Below are 18,974 nucleotides of genomic sequence, written 5' to 3' on the forward strand. Positions count from 1 at the left end.
TTTTCACTTTCCTTTGCTTCTCCATTCTCAATGGAAGTACTGGATAACGTGTTGTTGGAGGAACTCTCTTAAGTGGTTGAAGTCATAATGGAATGCTGCTGAACCAAGGTAAGGTGCTGAGGGTGGAATTTGAAACCATTCCCTCTAATTGTCCTTTGCTGGGCATGACCCATTTGTTGCACTGTATGGCTCCTTTAAGATTGCCCTGTGGTCGCATGTACACACATCTTAAAGGGACAGGCTGTTGCAAACATTCTGTTTGTCTTCTGCATAGTAAATTTTGGATTGCTGTGCAGCTTAGATGGAGCATTGGTTTTCAGGCCTCTGGGCGGAAAGCTTGGGTCTCACTCAGGGGGCTTATAGTCGCAGCCCCTATGAGCTGCAGGATAATAGGGAGATGGAGCACAGACAGCAGAGAAGCATAGAAATGCACAGAGGGAGGAGGGCTTTCAACAGAAGTCAATACCCACCTAGGGTACTCAGAGAGTACCTCTCTTACCTCTACCTCAGCCAGTAGGTCTGAGTTGGCTACATTGCACCAAGGATGTGGGCACTGGACTATACCACCTTCTCAATTGAACCAACAGCCACAGAGTAGTGCAAGAAAGGTTCTATGATTGACCATCAATTTTTATGTTTCAGGATCCTTCCAGGCTGAAGGCAGCAACATCCCTCAATTCATCCTGCATCACTACATCAGAGGTCAGTTGATGTACATGAGGAGGTGGGCTTCAATGTCTTCCCTCAATGTAGAAAGAAGCAGGATGAGTGGGCATATGACTTAATCAGGGTAGGGAGATTCCCAGTGATGCAGGGAGACATTCACTGCATGCCGGTGATTCAATGGGGAGATGGCTACATAAAAAAAACGCTTCTTTAACTGTGTGACCATGCAGAGTGCGTCATATTGGTTAGTGCTCACTTTTTATTTTTCATCGTCCTATCCAGACATTCTTGGCAATGTCAACATTCATTGCCCATTCATTAATTGCTATTCTTGCTGAACTCATGCTGGGGAATAAGAGTTATCATTCGACCTCTAATAAGAAACTGCGTATTGAACCATTTACATGAAGGCTATTGTGGTATTGTGAGAATGAAGGAGATAGTGAGGAGCTATTTCTGGTCACCTGGTTTAGATGCTGAAATGGAAGAGAAGGCGGGAATGTGTACGTCTTGCGCGGAAGTGTGAAACCTGCCGTCAATAGCACTGTTGCATCCATGGGAATGGCCAAAAGAAGTTTTGCAATGGGTACATATTGCTTACACAGGACTGTTTGAGGGACGCATGTTTCTCATTCTAGTCGATGCTCATTGGGAATGGTCAGAAATTGCCATAATGCAATCAATGAGAGACTGGGAGAAATCTTCAGCAGATTTGGTTACCATGAACAATAGACCACAGTTCATATCTCAAGAGTATGAAACTTCTTGAAGAAGAATGGAATATAACACATCACATCCACATCATACCATTCTGTTACAAATGGACCAGCAAATGATGAAACACACACTCTGGAATACCAGAGAACAAGATTCATTGATCAAACACTTGAGTCAATTCCTGCTCATGTTCAGGCATATTGCTCACCACACCCAAATTTCTCTGGCGTTGCTAATGATTAAACATTGATCACATACAGCATTTGACTTACTAAAACTACCAAAGACAAAAGACAGGGTCCAGAAAAAGCAACAGGATCGGCGAACGGCAGGAAAACAAAACGGAACATTGTGTTTTTCGCCAGGGACAAGAGATTCTGGCAAGAAACTATACTACAGGTGAAAAATGGATTCCTGCCATCAGCATAGCACAGACCAGACTGGTTTCTTAAACTCTCCAAACCCGAGACAAGGTAGGAGGCATGAGGATCAATTTTTGGCGACAAGAACCTAGGTGCCAGAGGCAGAACTGGCAGAATCCAAATCCAACTGTTCCGTGAGATGGCCTGGACCGTCCTGAAAACCTGATACTAACAGAATCAACTGGGGAAAGCAGCATCTCAATTGCCAATCAAACACCGAGTCAACCTCAAATCATACTGTCAACTCTGGTTAAAACAGCCACTGACAACATTCATACCAAGCCAAAGACAGTAGAGTTTGCAGAAGCAAGTTTGATTAAGGCAGAGCACTGAATGGCATTGGAAAATGATAGCATTTTCCAGTGCCATTCAAAGCTCTGCCTTAATGAAACACATACCTCTTTGGCTAGAGTTCAAATAGTTGGAGTGATTGCTTTGGCTAGCGCTGAAGTAATTTTTTGTTGAAGCAAGTTGCTAACAAGTAGAGCAGGTTTACAATCAAACGTACCATGCCCTGGCATGACACCCCCGAAAGCAAGGGGACCCCAAAATGAGGCTCTCTGATTGATATCTTTCACAGCCATTCAAGTAGCGACACACATTGCAAACCCACTCACAATTGCAATGGCAATCATTATTCTCAGCCAAGCACAGATGAGAGTGTAGGCCTTACCTGATTTGCTGCAGATCTTGGTTGTGCACAGATGCTGTGGAGGCATTCACCCGTTCAGAACTACAATATCCATGGCAATCCACTATCCATGTTGTATTTGGCTAAGTGTCTGTACAGTGAGGGGCAATTGTATGGAATCGGGGGAGACCCAGCATGCAGTGCCTGATGGGAGCATAGCCGGTGTTGGCGTCCAGTGTTTAGGAGTTTGAATCTGAGAAAGCATGAGTGGGAATGGCTGTCATGTGGATGGAGTTGGAATTGGAAGTGCGCACCTATAAATCCCAGCTCATGGCAACGGGAACTAGGAATGCAGGTATTTAATTTCCTTTGCCCTCTCTACCTTCTTTCACCCTATCCCCCTCAAGGGGATGTTCAAGGGGCAGTACTAACTTAGTTGGATGTGGCATACAGGATTGTGTCGTCAGCTCACTGAGCGAGGGAAGCACATTCTGCAGCTAAATCCCCCACCATAACACTGAGGCGATGCCAAATCAGTCTATGTTAAGCTTGCCTTCCCTTAGAAAGAACAATGTATTCTGCTTTCTGATTAGTGCCCTTTCTTCCTTTGCGTTATCACAAGCAGGAGTGAATCAGACAATGGTCTCTATTTTAAAATTTTAGCACCAGGACTGAGACCTCTTCCACCTTCCTAACCGAACAAATACTTTATAAGGATCAAGGCTTGGGTCATGTATAGCCTCATTCTCTAAGAATACAAAGGTTTTTTTTTAGACCGCAGAAGTTTTGTCAGTCACTTGATTTATCTAATTTGAAACAAGATTTTTATCTTTTCTCAACCTGTTGGGAGGTAATTGATTTTAGCAGTACTGCTGTGATGATAATGGGTTTTCATGAGGGAAATGTAGGATGTCATAACACAAAAGGAAGCTACTCAGCCCATTCTTGTAACTGCACAGATCTCAAATAACTACCCATCTCATCCTAATTCCCAGACTTCTCTCTTTTTTTTCACACACAAAATCTTTGATAGAATCAATTCCGACCAGTGTTTCTGGTGGGAACGTGCCATGTCCTAACAATCGATCGATTTATTTTGTTACGATCCCAGTTGATGTTATAATTGGATGGGAGATCCCAGAATGGAACACAGGCTCAAAAGACCATGGGCGGGATTTTCCAGCCGTGCTCGTCCCAAAACCGGAAAATCCCACCCCGAGGTCAACGGACATTTGCATGGTCCGCCCTCCCCACCTGCTACGATTCCCGTGGTGAGCGGAACGGGAAAACTCCCCCCGATAACTTTTACTTTTTTAAATCAAACATGGAGGAACAGAGTCACAGAACCACTAATTAGTTTTAACGTTAAAAAAATATTGATTAAACATGGAAAGATTGGATTATAAAGCAATACTCCTTTACATTTCCCCTCAGTTTAAAACTACACACAGGGTTTAAGATTAACACAGATGACACAGGACATTTGAAGCTACAATAGTCTCATTAATACAGATTCTTTGGCACTGGTAACTCCGATCGCAAATCCTGATGGCCCAGAGAATTGGCTAACGTGATAGTCCAGGTCCCGCCTGCTGTCCACAATTGGGTTCCCAGCCAGAACCCAATAAATATTTAAATAGGTTCTTTACCATGCCATTAGCGGGCTTGGAGGCTGCAGCTGCAGGGTGAAGGTTTCACTACAGGTTTTCACTGTCGTGGACCTGGGGTGTTGGATTCCAAGGGTCCAGGGGGCACCATCAACCCCTCAGCAAAGAGGGGTATTCTTCCCCCTCTTCCCCCAGAAGGTGACCCCCCACTTAGCCCCCTTCTCCCCACTCAAATCCCGCTCAGGTCCCCTTCCCCGTCAGATCCCCACTCTGATCCCCTTATCCACTCAAACCCCCACTTAGTCTCCCCTTTTCCCTCCCAAACAGTTCAGTTCTCACTTCCTCTTTTACAAAGCAGAAACTACAGACTGCCAATCTGGCTTAGTTTGAGGTTAGCGTTAATGAAACAACTCCAGACGCATTCACGGCTGAAGCTGTCACTGAAGGCTTTTAGAAACTGACTGATCAAAGCCTTCTCATTTATTATGGTCTGATGGGGGAAAGGAGCCTGAGTGGGGGCTGATGGGGAAGGGGCGTCTGAGTGGGGGTCTGAGGGAGAAGGGGGGCCTGATTAGGGGCCTGAGGGTAAAGGGGAGTATGAATGTGGGTCTGACGGGGAAGGGGAATCCGAGTGGGGGTCAGAGGGGAAAGGAGAGTCTGAGTGTGGGTCTGAAAGGGAAGGGAAAATGAGGTGGACAGTCAGCAAGTGGAGACTAGGTGGAGGAGATCAGGTGCACAGTCAACAGGTGAACCATCTGTATGTAGAGACTAGGTTGGGGACAAGGTGGAGAACAAGTGGAGACCAGCTGGAGGAGACTAAGTGGATGGTCAGCAGATGGAGAGAACTGGGTGGACAATCAGTGGAAGAGGCCAAGTTGCCAGTTATCAGGTGGAGGAGACAAGGTGGATGGCCAGCATATGGATGGGACCAGGTGGATGGTCAACAGGTGGACAGTCAGTGGGTGGCGATCAGATGGACAACCAGTGGGTGGAGATCAGGAGCAGGAGGCCAGGTGGATAATCATTGAGTGGCGACTTGGTGGACAGTCAGTGGGTGGAGGCCAGGTGGACAATCAGTGGGTGGGCGATCAGGTGGACAGTCAGTGGGTGGGCGATCAGGTGGACAGTCAGTGGGTGGGCGAACAGTTGGACAGTCAGTGGGTGGAGATCAGGTGGACAGTCAGTGGGTGGCGAACAGTTGGACAGTCAGTGGGTGGAGATCAGCTGGACAGTCAGTGGGTGGCGAACAGTTGGACAGTCAGTGGGTGGAGATCAGCTGGACAGTCAGTGGGTGGGCGAACAGTTGGACAGTCAGTGGGTGGAGACCAAGTGGATGTCAATCAGTCTCATGGTACCCATTTGGATGGCTGCATGACATCACCAATATGCTCAATCTGCTGCTCCCCATTGGCCAAGTTGTTCCTTCCTGCCTTCAAGGTGAAAGATCGTTCATATGGTGAGTACTGATCAGACTGAATTGATGGCCTGGGGCTATGCCTGGCCTTGTCCTAAAATTTTATGGTCTTTTCTTATTCTTTTTATTCATTCGTGGGACAAGGGCATCGCTGGCTGGCCAGCACCTATTGCCCATCCCCAGTTGCCCTTGAGAAGGTGGTGGTGAGCTGCCTTCTTGAATCACCACAATCCATGTTCTGTGGGGTGACCCATAATGCCATTAGGGAGGGAATTCCAGGATTTTGACCCAGCGACTGTGAAGGAATGGCGATATATTTCCAAGTCAGGATGGTGAGTGGCTTGGAGGGGAATTTGCAGGTGATATTCCCAAGTATCTGCTGCCCTTGTCCTTCTAGATGCAAGTGGTCGTGTGTTTGGAAGGTGCTGTCTCAGGATCTTTGGTGAATTGCTGCAGCGCATCGTGTAGGTATTACACACTGCTGCTACTGAGTGTCGGTGGTTGAGGGATTGAATGTTTGTAGATGTGGTGCCAATCAAGTGGGCTGCTTTGTCCTGGATGATGTCAAGCTTCTTGAGTGTTGTTGGTGCTGCACCCACCCAGGCAAGTGGGGAGTATTCCATCACACTCCTGACTTGTGCCTTGTAGATGGTGGATAGGCTCTGGGGAGTCAGGAGGTGAGTTACTTACTCACTGCAGTATTTCTAGTCTCTGACCTGCTCTTGTAACCACTGTGTTTATGTGGTGAGTCCAGTTGAGTTTATGGTCAATGGTAACCCCAAGGATATTGACACCATTGAATATCAGGGGGCACTGGTTAGAGTGTCTCTTATTGGTGATATTCATTGCCTGGCATTTATGTGGTGTGAATGTTACTTGCCACTTGTCAGCCAAGCCTGGATATTGTCCAGATCTTGTTGCATTTGAACATGGACTGCTTCAGTATCTGAGGAATTGTGAATGGTGCGCAGGAAATAATTGAAGTGATGGTCACTTCAATTCCTCCTTGGAATCTCCACCATTTTGGCGTGACTGCAGCAGTTTTATTCACTGTCTGCAGGGCAGTGACCTTTGAAGGTAAATTAACAGAAGTCATGTGGGCACATCTGCCTCTTCTAGATTATAACAATTCCAAGGACCTCCGAAACATAATGCAACTATATATTTTTCTGGATAAAAGTAGTTGTATGATTGAGTATATATTTTTAATTTTGCTTCACCCAAAAAACAAAACATGTTGGTGAGCAACAATTCTGTCAAAACATTCGGGTATTTTTGACGTAGACAAAAAAAAGAGAAATGATTAATTAAATAGTCAAAGAACTATGCTGAAAAAATTAGTACATGGAAGGGAATCATTAATTGAAAGTGGAAAAATATATGAGACTCATTACTAAAAAGTGGGAAAATTCTAAACCAAAAGTGGGGAAGTTAAGTAGAAAGTGCAGAAATAGTTTTCTCTTATTTACCTAATCAATACTCTTCATGTATCTGAATACCTCTACAAAAATGAAAGCTCAATTTAACTTTTCTGCTCTAATGAGAACAACACCAACTTTTCTCATCTAGCAACTTAACTGAAGTTCCACGTACAATCATAAAATTATAAAAGTTGACAGGACTGACAGGCATTTTTTAATAGATTATAGATATGTTACCATTCTGGTGGTGAAGATACTCTTCAGTGCATTATTAAACCAATGCAGACCTGAAGGTTCAAATCGCACACTGACAGCATCCCTGGCACCAAACCTCAGCAAGAATCAGCACTTTCAAAATCAGGAGGCAAGACTATATAAAAGTTATTTTTTCATAAAGACTATTAAAACCTAAGTAAATATATAAGTTAAAATTTCAAATTACAGATCAAAACTGCAGTAACATAATACACAATCTCACAGGTACACTAACCTTATGCTCAAAGCTTCTCACTGCTTCTCCCACATGTTCACCCTCTTAACATGCTGGCCTCACTTCTTAAGAAAAACCCACCTTTGGTGTCTGAATCATTGGCCAATCCAAACATACCTGGAAGTATTTTCCTTAGCCTTCTCATACCTGATTCTTATTGGGTAGGCACTAGAAGCAGTTAAGCATGAGAACATGGCACGCCCTGAGCTCACAGCTGTTGCAGTCACAAACTGGATTAGCAAGATTAGTTTGTCCGATGTTGTTCTAGTGAAGTTTAACATAAAATTCATCAACAGCACTTTACCTTTCAGTTCGGCACTTCACAACTTTCCAGACTTTTATTGAGTTCAACAATTTCTCGTCGCCATGTTATTACAATGAGATAAAGTCTCTGGACAGGATTTTCCACACCTCGCCCCTCCCCCGTCACATGTTTTGCGGTGGTGGAGGTGGACTGCTCTTGACCAAATGGGATTTCCCATTGTTGGCACCCTCCACCACCAGGGGAACTGCTGGTGGGCTGTTGGTGTCAGTGGGACCAGAAGATTTTGCCAGAAAATCCCATCTACAATATGGAGAATGTTCAGAGAACATTTACAAGGTTGATACCAAAAATGTGTCAGTATACTTATCAGGAATGAATTGACAGGTGAAGCCTCTTTTCTCTCAAAGATATCTGATGGGTGACCTAATAGAAGTTTTTCAAACTATGAGAGGAATCTATAATGTGAGTACAGGGAGAATGTTTCTGCTTGTAGGGAAGCGGATAGCTAGAGGCTATCAATATAAGATCTTTGGCATCCATCTGTCTCAGGAGACGATGGACTGCCCCAAGGTGTATGACCACTTTTGGATTGGACACTGTCTGTTTTGGCTGCAGAGGCGGATTTAGCAGTGGCAGTCTCTTCTGCAGTTGACACAGATGAATGGCATTTGGTCCAAGGTCAACTGATGTTTTTTCCTTCCAACCATCCTGTCATTTCTTTTGCCACCTGCTATGGCCATGGCATTGCTGACTGTTTGGTCCGGGTACTCTGGTCAGCAGGAAGGACTTCCCGTGCATTGACTCTGACCCGGTCAACTTGAAGTTTCGTTGACTGCAGTTCTTGTGTTGAAAATATGGACAACCTATTGGCCTCCAGCCGATAGCAAGTTTTCCGTAGATTTATCTTTGGGTTGCGCCTGTTATCCATTCGGTTCACAGGACTGAACCAGTGGGGTCACCCCTGACTCAAGAGAGCATGCCTAGGATCCCTGCACATTGCTGTGTTTCCATATTCGGCATTATCTCTAAAGGCTGATTGAAGGTCTTGGTGAGGCCAATGAAAGCAAAGTACAGTGGATGGTACCATTTGTGACACTTCTCCTGCAACTGCCAAAGTGAGAAAAACAGGTCAACTGTTAATCTGCCAACTGTAAAGCTGCACTGAGACTCCAAGTAGATTTGTGATGCCAGGTTGTGTAATCTGGTCAGAATAATCTGAGCAAAGACCTTACACACTAAACTTAACAGGAAGATGCTTCAATAATTGCAGTCACTGAAATTCCCTTTATCTTTGTACAAGGTGACCATGTTTGCATCAAGCATGTTGTGAGGTACAAATCTTTCCTTCCAGCAGAGAGACAAGAGTTTTCATGGTGTTGCTGTAGTCATGCTGGTTTTCCACATTGAATGATTTCAGGCAGAATGCCATTATCTCCTGGGATTTTATCACGGGAAAATGGCCTTGTTGACTTCTACGATGGTGGGCTCACTGTCCAGCCCCTCCTTGGGAATGGAGCTGAAAGTGGCAACATTCTCCATAGTGCAGAGTTCAAGATAGTGCTTCACCCACCTTTCCAACCGCATGCTAGGTTTAGTGATGACCATCCCTGTCTTTGTCTTCAAGGGGGCTGACTGGTTCCTGCTGGGCCTATTGCTCACTTGATTCCTTCATACATTCCTTTAGCATCCCAAGATCCAACAACAGATTGCATGCTGTTGCAGAGTTTCAACCAGTATTAACTGACAAAGTACCAAGCAGTCTGCTGAGACTTGAGCCTGACAGCTCTGAGGGGCATCCAAAGTTTGTTTGGGGACGAGATAGTAGTTCCTCTTGGTTGCAGCAACTGTTCCATTTCACACCAATAACATCAAACCAGTCAACATTCCTCTGATCTCTTTCTCAGTATGTGGTCAGTGCGTAGTTGTCGATGGTGTTGCACAGATGATCCCACTTTGACACTGTATTCTGGCTTTGGGCTTTCTTGAGTGAAAGAGACAGATCGAGGAAGTTGAGGAACTCTTGGGTCCTTTCTGGGTCAGTGGTACACCAAGTGTTGGTCCAAGAACAACCTTTTTTCTTGGAGTGGTATAGTTTTCTTGGCTGAAGCCTGACCTTACTGCACGCCAGGGAGCAGTCAGAATCACAGACAGTACTGTTCTAGCTATGAGTGATGAGGATACTGTCGAAGAATGTGTAGTGTTTCTCTTGAAGGGATCCAATTTGAGCGAGCCTGATTTCTTACAGCAATTGTTATGTTCAGTCTTGTAAGATATGATATATGATAGTCACCAAGAAATCCAATTGGAAATTCACAAGAAACTTTTGTTAAGAATGTGGAACTTGGTAGCACAGGGAATGGTAGTAGTGAATAATAGGGATGTATTTAAGGGGAATGTAGATAAGCATTTAAGAGAGGAGGACATAAATAGTTACAGTGATAGCATCAGATGAGGAAAGATAGGAGAAGGTTTAAATGGAACATAAACTGCTATAGATTGATTGTGGCAAATGGCCTCCCTCTATTTGTGCCACATAATCTTATGTAACCCCAGATCATAACAACTGTCCGTATTGAGCCATCTTTACAGTCCTTTATAGTTGCAATACCATGTCCTTTTGCCTTGCACAATCATCCTTTTTGTTACTTAATCTCTCCTGCTTTCCATCACAGACCCTCCCTTTAGCTTTTCCTCTCCTTCACTCTTCCCAACATTCCCAACTACCTCACAACATACTGTAAACCTATTACACCTCGATCTTTTGATAGTCCTGATGAAAGATCATTGACTTGAATTTTTTTCTTTCTCCACCAATGTCTACTGACCTGTTGAGTATTTCCAGTAATTTTTGTTTTATTTCAGATATCCAATATCCACACAATTGGTTTTTTAGAAGTAGAGGGTAGATGTGTTTGTAAAAAATTAAACTAAACTAAATCTAAATGTCACAGCCACTGTGGTAGGATTTGAAGTCATGTCCCCTGATGGCTAGTCCTGTATGATAATCACAATGTCACTGTCTCCTGGTAAGTGGAAAACGCAAGTTAAACTATTTTGTGCAACATACTTGATCATACCTCAGTAGAAGGAGGAAAGCAGCAAAAAATGGCCCAGGATGTTAATCTCAATGTTTGTGGCACCTCTGACAATCTGCATCACAACCTGAATGTCGATGTAAATTGGAAGAGACTTCAGAGTCTCCAAACCACAAATAGGTTTCTTAAAATGTATTCATTCATGGGATGTGGACATCATTGGCAAGGCCAATTTTCCTTGAACTGCCCCTTGACTTGCAAGGTCATTTCCGAGGGCAGTTAAAAGTTAACCACATTATTGTGGGCTTGGGCTTGGAGTGGCACGTAGGCCAGACCAGGTAAGGATGGTGGATTTCCTTCCGTAAAGGACATTAGTGAACCAGATGGGGCTTTATGACAATCAGTGATAGTTTCATGGTCACTATTCCTGAGACTGCTTTTCAATTCCTGATTTTATTAATTGAATTTAAATTCCACCAGCTGCTATGGTGGGATTTGAACTCATGCTCACAGAGGATTAGACTGGACCTCTGGATTACTAATCCAGTGACATTATGACTACTCTACCATCACCTCAGTATCTTATGAATCACTGTACATTCCTCAGAGATAATCATGATTTCTCCATCTTGTCAGGATCTGTATTCCCTCTGTTGTTTGAAGGGGTGATGGTGTGTACCTTTGACTCTTGGGTTACTGGGGCTAGCCATGTCCCATAATTCATGCCATAATTCCCTAACTCTTATGCAGCAGCAACGTCAATATAAGGCCCATGCTGCCACCAGGGTTGAAATGAAACACACAAGTTGCTCTGTCCTTAAGCAACAGCAGCAATGATTGTCATCATCAGCAGTAAACTTGAAAAAAGCAAGATCTGAGCTGTAGTGAATCAATAAATGTATGGAGCTTTAGGCACCACAAATGAATATATCAGTGGAGCAATGGAGACCAGTGAACCAGTGAATGAATAAATTAAGAGTAGGGAGCACCAGTGATTTAATGAATCAGTGGGAATACAAACAAGTTAATATAATAAAGTAACACACACTAACAAATCAGAAAATTAATGAAGCACCACACACCAGTGAATTAATAAATTTATGCATTAGTGAACACTGCAGCAACTCTCTAGCAGGCACTGGTAATTAATAATCCTTATCTTTGTTGCTGCCTCAAGGCCTGAAGGCCATTAGCTGAGTTTTGCTGATTTCGCCATCAGTTTGAATTTCATTGTTTTTAAATGTTTATAATTTAAAGTAAGAGTCTTTAATGTTTGAACTAAAAAGTTAGTATTGCTGAAAAAGGACAGATGCCACCAAAAATTTTCATCCTGTACTCAGCAGGACAGCTTGCAAGAAATACCGTAAGTAGAAAGGGACAACAATTTATACTGCATAAGAAAATACTGCTGATTGGTTAGCAAGGAATTTGATTGGTAGAGGTATTTCCATGGAGAATGAAACAGGGAACTGTTAACTACCAAACATTTGGGCTGAAATTCTTTGGCCGGTCATGTCCCTCTGCCACTGCCAGCGAGAACGGAAAACCTGGTGCTCAGCCAAATCTCAGTTCACTGCAGCTGGACCAGAGAATCCCAGCTGCGGGTGAGGTCAGAGAATCTGACCATTGTTCAAATTCAAATCAGGTCAACTCTGATTGGTCAAGGCTTTGCTGTGGGTAATGAACCAGGAAATGGCTGTCACCCAGGCTTTTGTTCTATTGAAAAAGACACAATAATGTGTGGACATGCTCCTTCTGTCTGCAAAGGACAAGGCTTTGTGTGCAAATATATGTGACTTCAAGCATGCTTAAATGAGCCACACTGTGAGCCTGACTGATGATCTTAAAAAAAAGTAAGACTTTTGTTTGCTAAGGCAGGAGCAAACTACAAAGTTAATACAATAAATTGGGGGATTTTTGTTTAAGCATTCTATACCAACTTACAACTCTGAGAGAGAGAAAGAAGGATAATGGAGGTAAGGTTTGAAGAGGTAGAGCTAAGGTTGGGACCTGGAGTCATTGTGATCTAAGGGTTAGAGATGTGATAGCCATGAGAGCCAAGTTAACGGGTGGAATTTTCTGAGAAAAATTCTGTGTCCAGCTAGTGTGAAAAGGGGAGAGTTACAGATCCGTTTAGGTTGAGTTTTTACACCCAATCTTGTGCATATAGTGCATGAAAAAATAGGTTAGACTGTTTCTAGCTACTACAGGCAATTGGCGGAGCTTAATTCACCAGCCAGCAGCAGAGGGAGCTATTGTACGTATGCAGACCTCTGTGGCTGCACATGCAGGATTCCAACAGCAGAGGGCTGACAGAGAGAGAAAGACAGAGAGACAGAGAGAGCTGTCAGGCATCTGCTGCTGGAACCAGTCTCAACCAATCCCCCCTTCACAATCGTGGGCGCCCACTGCTGATTGCGAGCCCCACACTGCCTGAAAATGTAGCGCCCACCACTCCACACTGATTACACCCCCCCTCCCCACCACTGATCATAGGCAGGGCAGCAACAGGGCGCCCATTCCCACCCCCACCGATCACAACTGCAGAGTGCACAGTGCTCCCCACCTCCCTCCCCGATCGGGCCACCTGGGCCTGGCCCCATCCCCTCTAGGCCTCGCCCCCATGCCCCCTTCAAGCTTTGCCCCCTTAGGCTCTGCCCTCTTCCAGGTCCCACCCCCATACCACCTTCAGGCTATGCCCCCATAGGCTGATAGGGGCATTGCTTTGGAGAATGTACCAGTGGGTAGCGAGTTATACTTAACTGCCAAGCATTGTTTGAAATTTAGATTGAATCTGATCGGTTAAGGCATTGCCCTGAGGAATGAACCAGCGAATGGCTAACACTTATTTTGTTTAGCTGAACCAGGCACAGTATATATGCATGTCCTTTCTGACCGCAATAAACAGGGTTCCATAGCTTCCAGCGCACAAAAATACACCACATTGCAAGTCCATCTGACACTCTTAGATTGATTATCAGCATAATACTTTGCACTTAGCATTTTCAGATGTGCCACAGAAAGCATTCTTTCTGATTGTATCACAGCTTGCTGTGGGTCCTGCTCTGCCCAAGACCGCAAGAAACTACAAAAGGTCATGAATATAGCCTAATCCATCAGACAAACCAGTCTCCCACCCATTGACTCTGTCTACACCTCCCACTGCCTCAGTAAAGCAGCCAGCATAATTAAGGACCCCCACGCACCCTGGACATTCTCTCTTTCACCTTCTTCCGTCAGGAAAAAGATACAAAAGTCTGAGGTCACATACCAACCGACTCAATTAGACTTCCATTAGACTTTTGAACGGACTTACCCTGCATTAAATTGATCTTTCTCTATATCCTAGCTATAACTGTAACACTACATTCTGCACTCTCCTCATTCCTTCTTCATGTACGGTATGCTTTGTCTGTATAGCACGCAAGAAACAATACTTTTCACTGTACACTAATAAATATGACAATAATAAATCAAATCAAATCAAACATTGAAGATTATTTAGCAAATGTCTAATCGTGGAATCACATTTTATGAATTTGGAGGTAGCTGTATTTAGATACAATGTAATTGTGCTGTGTCAGTAAACTGCGAATTTTCCTGATGAGTGTTTCAAGAAATATGTCTCTCTTTTCAGCAATATTCAAGCTCTGTATTACCAAACTAATATGGATATAAAATTCATTTACCTCTTGTCTAACACCCCTTGTAGATTTACACATTAATAGGTTAAATCTGGTGGTTAAAAAAAAATTGTGTCAACACTTCATTCAGTGTCAAGGTTAAAAATTAATGAGGTGTGATGAACATACACAGATTACAAGCGTTCTTAAAGAGACACTTTGGAAAAATGCCTTCAGGCAGTGTGGTATAGCATAACATTTGCTGAGCAGCTTCACCCACAGTTAACCTATAATGTAACATTTAAATACAACCTCTGGTTTTGTCACTGTTGTTTAAATGGTTGAGTGGCAGATAGGATCTCTTTCTGCACTGATAGTGAAACAGAGAGAGTAGGAGTCATAAATACGTTTTATAGACAAATTGACCATCACGCCTCGCCACATCTCCTCACAGTGTCTTGTGTCACTGTCGACAGCTGATGTATTTAACATGTCAGGCCATCAGCAAGAGGCCACCTTGCTCAGACAAGCCACCAGAGCTGATCTGCAATCACTCAAAAATGTAAAAGGGGCTGATTTGGAATCATAATTACATTAATTCCAAAGAGTCTGGAATTCCTGTGGTCATTGCCTGATGAGGAGTACTTAAAGTGCAGGTGGCAATAAATATGATAAAAAAGAATATTGGGAGAAATTAGAAAATCTCAGTACTGGACTGTCAAGCCCAATTTTTGAGGAATGGTATTCTTTCATCGAGTGACAGTGGTTCTTTCTGCAGGTCAACTCCTCCTCCCAATGATAGTATTCATCTCAAGCTCCTGCATAATCAACACTTGACCTGTCACTTCACAGGACCAGAGCAACAGATAAAATGCCAGGACAATTTGGAACGATCAGTCAAAGCTGTCACTTTAAAGACCAGAGGGATTGCTGTTGGTTTGGGGAGGGCGGGGTTGTATTTTTTTGCTGTGTCAATGAAAAAAAGTGCATGCTTCTGCATACACGGTTTGAGTTACAGATAACTTAGATGTGTTAATAGTTTCCTCACACAGACTATTACACAATTGTATTGAAACACAGTTATCTCCAAATTTAGGGAATGTCCCATGTGGGCAGCATGGTGGCACAGTGGTTAGCACTGCTACCTCACAGTACCAGGGACCCGGGTTCAATTCTGGCCTTGGGTGACTCTGTGTGGAGTTTACACATTCTCCCCACCTCTATGTGGATTTGCACTGGTTTCCTCCTGCAGTCCAAAAATGTACAGGCTAGGTGAATTAGCCATGCGCAATGCATGGAGTTACGGGGATAGGACGGGAGAGAGAGCCTAGGTAGAGTGATTTTTTTGAAGGGTCAGTGCAGACTTGATGGGCTAATGGCCTCCTTCTGCTCTGTATGGTTATGCATTCACGATTTACAATATCACCTTACACAGCTTGTTATAATTAGGGAAATGTGAGCAGTTGAGAGATGGAATGCTTAAAGCAGAGTAAAAGTTAGTATTCGGAGAATGAATTCAGAGAAAGCAAGTGCTGGGTAATTCTTTTACAAATGTGTTAATCCAATTTTCTTCTTTCTTGAAGGTGACAACGCCTTGTTTCAGTGCAGTGTACAAAAAACCTTCTCTTATCTCAACCAAGCAGCTATTTTTCATGTATAAGTCATGAGATCAAATGTGGAAAGGTTTTTTGACCATGAAAATTCACAGTATGATGGGAATTAGGCTTATTGAGAGAGTTATTTGGTATGGATGCTGAATTCTACTGTCCAAACTAATCCTGTTCACAAAAGATCCCACTCGAGTAATTTTATGGCCCTCAGAAGTTGAAACTCTGGTTGAGTTTCTGTAATCTCAGTGCAAGGATACACTCAATTATATTGCTCCAGCTGCTGTTTCAACTAAAATTAACCAAGTGAATCAAACCTGGGAACTCTGCTTACTGTTTTATTGGATGGGGGACCCAACGCAACTGGTGTGCCCTTGTATTTAGCCTGTCTGGAGATTTGATTTGATTTATTATTGTCACATAAGTGAAAAGCATTGTTTCTTGCGTGCGATACAGACAAAGCATACCGTTCATAGAGAAGGAAATGAGAGAGTGCAGAATATAGTGTTACAGTCATAGCTAGGGTGTAGAGAAAGATCAATTTAATGCAAGGTAAGTCCATTCAAAAGTCTGACAGCAGCAGGAAAGAAGTTGTTCTTGAGTTGGTTGGTACGTGACCTCAGACTTTTGTATCTTTTTCCCGACGGAAGAAGGTGGAAGAGAGAATGTCCAGGGTGCGTGGAGTCCTTGATTATGCTGGCTGCTTTGCCGAGGCAGCGGGAAGTGTAGACAGAGTCAATGGATGGGAGGCTGGTTTACGTGATGGATTGGGCCACATTCACGACCTTTTGTAGTTCCTTGCAGTCTTGGACAGAGCAGGAGCCATACCTGTGATACAACATGCTTTCTATGATGCATCTGTTAAAGTTGGTGTGATTAGGAGAAGGAAACCTAGTGATTTTCTTTTTGCTAGCTCAGTATTGAGGTCAATTGTAGTACCATCTAGCTCACTGTGGTGAACCATAGATGGTTACCACTATGGGTACTTGTACATATGTTACTCTTGTTACTGTTGGGGTTAGGGTTGGGGTGTTCCACCTGTTATCATTCTTTATGTGGTACACTCCATTCGGCTCCGCCTTCTTACTGGAGTATAAAGGTCACTGCTACTTCCTAGTAGCCCTTAGTCTGGGATAGTATTGTTAAGTAGTGTGCTCCAATCTTGTTGTGAATAAAAGCCTTTATTCCCGGGTACGTCCTAGCCTCCCGTGTGAATCAATCGCGCATCACTCACCACAAATCTATGCCCTTGGTTCATGAGATTCAGTTCTACACTACATCATCCAACAGTACCATCTGCCTTACTGGAAGCGATAGCAGGGAGGATTCGCTAGTTAACAGTCAGGGCCTCATTAACATGCTGCTTGCCAACTTTCTAACCAAAACAGTTTCAAAACATTTGCAAGTGCCTGGCAGCAGCTAAAAGCAAGCGACTCAGAGACCTCTGCTGGGGACCTGGAGAAATGGTCCTCAGCAGAAACAAAATACATTGGAGTGCTGTGGAATTGCAGCTGGGGGTAGTTGAAGCTGGGGGAAGTTTGGGAAGGAAGGGCCATGGTTTTCTCACAGATCCAGAAGAAAGTTTTTTAAACATATATTTTTTAAAAAAATTATCAAAACAAAATACTGTTGATGCAGGGAATCTGCAATAACATTTGAAAGGTCACAGGCCTGAAACATTAACTCAGCTTCTTTCTCCATAGATGCTATCAGACCTGGTGAGTATTTCCTGCATTTTTTTTGTCTTTGTTAAAGAATATACATTTGTCTTCTGTCCCTGGATCCAGGCAACTTTGGCCTGGCAAGAAAGTTACCACAATATCCTCATTTTGCAACCCATTTAAATTGCATAGCTGACTCCCAAATATATTCCATGCTTCTCCCATCTCTCCCATTTTTTTAAGAACCATAGAATCCCAACAGTGCAGAAGGAGACCATTCAGCCCATCGTACGGCTGCGGACAGAGTTGGAGCAGTGTGTCACACACACTATCATCAATGGGAGAAAACAATAGCTTTCGTCTCGGGTACCTTGACAAGTGCTGAATCAAATTATGCTCAGTTGGAGAAAGAGGCACTGAGTATTATCTTTGGAGAGCAGAAATTTCACCAATATCTCAATGGTCGTCATTTCACATTTCTGATGGAACACCATCCCTTGATAGCTGTTTTGGGCTGCATTAAAGTATTCCATCACTTGCTGCAAGCAGACTTCAACCAAAGTCTTTAATACCACCTGCACATTCTTATGAGATCAAGTACCATTAGTCAGAAAGGCATGTCAATGCGGATGCATTGTCACACTTGCCTTTGTCTACTGGTTAAAAACCACTCAATAGTATTTCCAATATATTCTACTTTTCACAGATTGAATATGTCCAGTGACTGCAGCTCAAGTTCAATGATAGACCAGAAATGATCCCGTGGTGGGTAAGATACTGGTAATTATGTTAAAAGAGAGGAAAGTGGCTGGGTTCTACCAAAGCCATGGCTGGGTTCTACCAAAAAAATTCGAAGTTCCCAATGTGCAGGAAAATGGGAGTCATTTCTGCCTTTTTTTAGCATACTTATCAGAAGGAATCTCCAATATTCTGTGCACTGCAGAGCGTCTCAGCATGATTCACTCTGGAAAGTAGGGAGTGGGCCCTATTCACACACGTGAGCCCTGCAGCATAGCGCTGAGTGTGCTACTGTGCATTCGCCAATCTGTCAGAGTGGAGGTCGGCACATGCGCAGTGCCCCCCCCCCCCCCCCACCCCTCCACCCCACCACCACCCCCATCGCCGGCCTCCTGATCACTGGCCTCCGATTGCTGGCCAGCCCCACAATCCCCCTGACCACTGGCCTTCTGACACCCTCACACCCTGATCACTAACCTCCTGGACCTCCCCAGGCCAGCCCTGATCTCCCCCTACCCCCACACCAGCCCCAATCCTCCTGCCCCTCCCCACAGCCCGGCCAGCCCCAATTTCCGGCACGGGAGCTGACGACGCTAAAAAACTTAGCCTGGGAGACGCGCAAAGGCATGGGTGCCTAGTGTGAATCCTGTGAAATGGCCACCGCTGGTGCCTCCCAG

At 44.0% G+C, this 18,974-nt stretch overlaps 1 protein-coding gene across 7 annotated transcripts in view; it reads right to left on the reverse strand.

Moving 5' to 3' along the window:
* Positions 1 to 7,517, reverse strand: part of gdpd2 (glycerophosphodiester phosphodiesterase domain containing 2) — a 169,327-nt gene extending 161,810 nt beyond the window's left edge. For 2 of the 7 annotated variants that reach the window (XM_078211460.1, XM_078211454.1), the window contains exon 1: positions 7,369 to 7,517. The gene's annotated coding sequence lies outside the window, so the exon portion shown is untranslated. The remainder of the gene's footprint in view (positions 1 to 7,368) is intronic. The other 5 variants (XM_078211456.1, XM_078211459.1, XM_078211465.1 and 2 more) reach the window with 5 other exon arrangements.
* Between the last annotated feature and the right edge of the window lie 11,457 nt (positions 7,518 to 18,974).

This window comes from Mustelus asterias, chromosome 4 (genome assembly GCF_964213995.1).
Source record: "Mustelus asterias chromosome 4, sMusAst1.hap1.1, whole genome shotgun sequence".
Classification (NCBI taxonomy): Eukaryota; Metazoa; Chordata; class Chondrichthyes; order Carcharhiniformes; family Triakidae; genus Mustelus; species Mustelus asterias.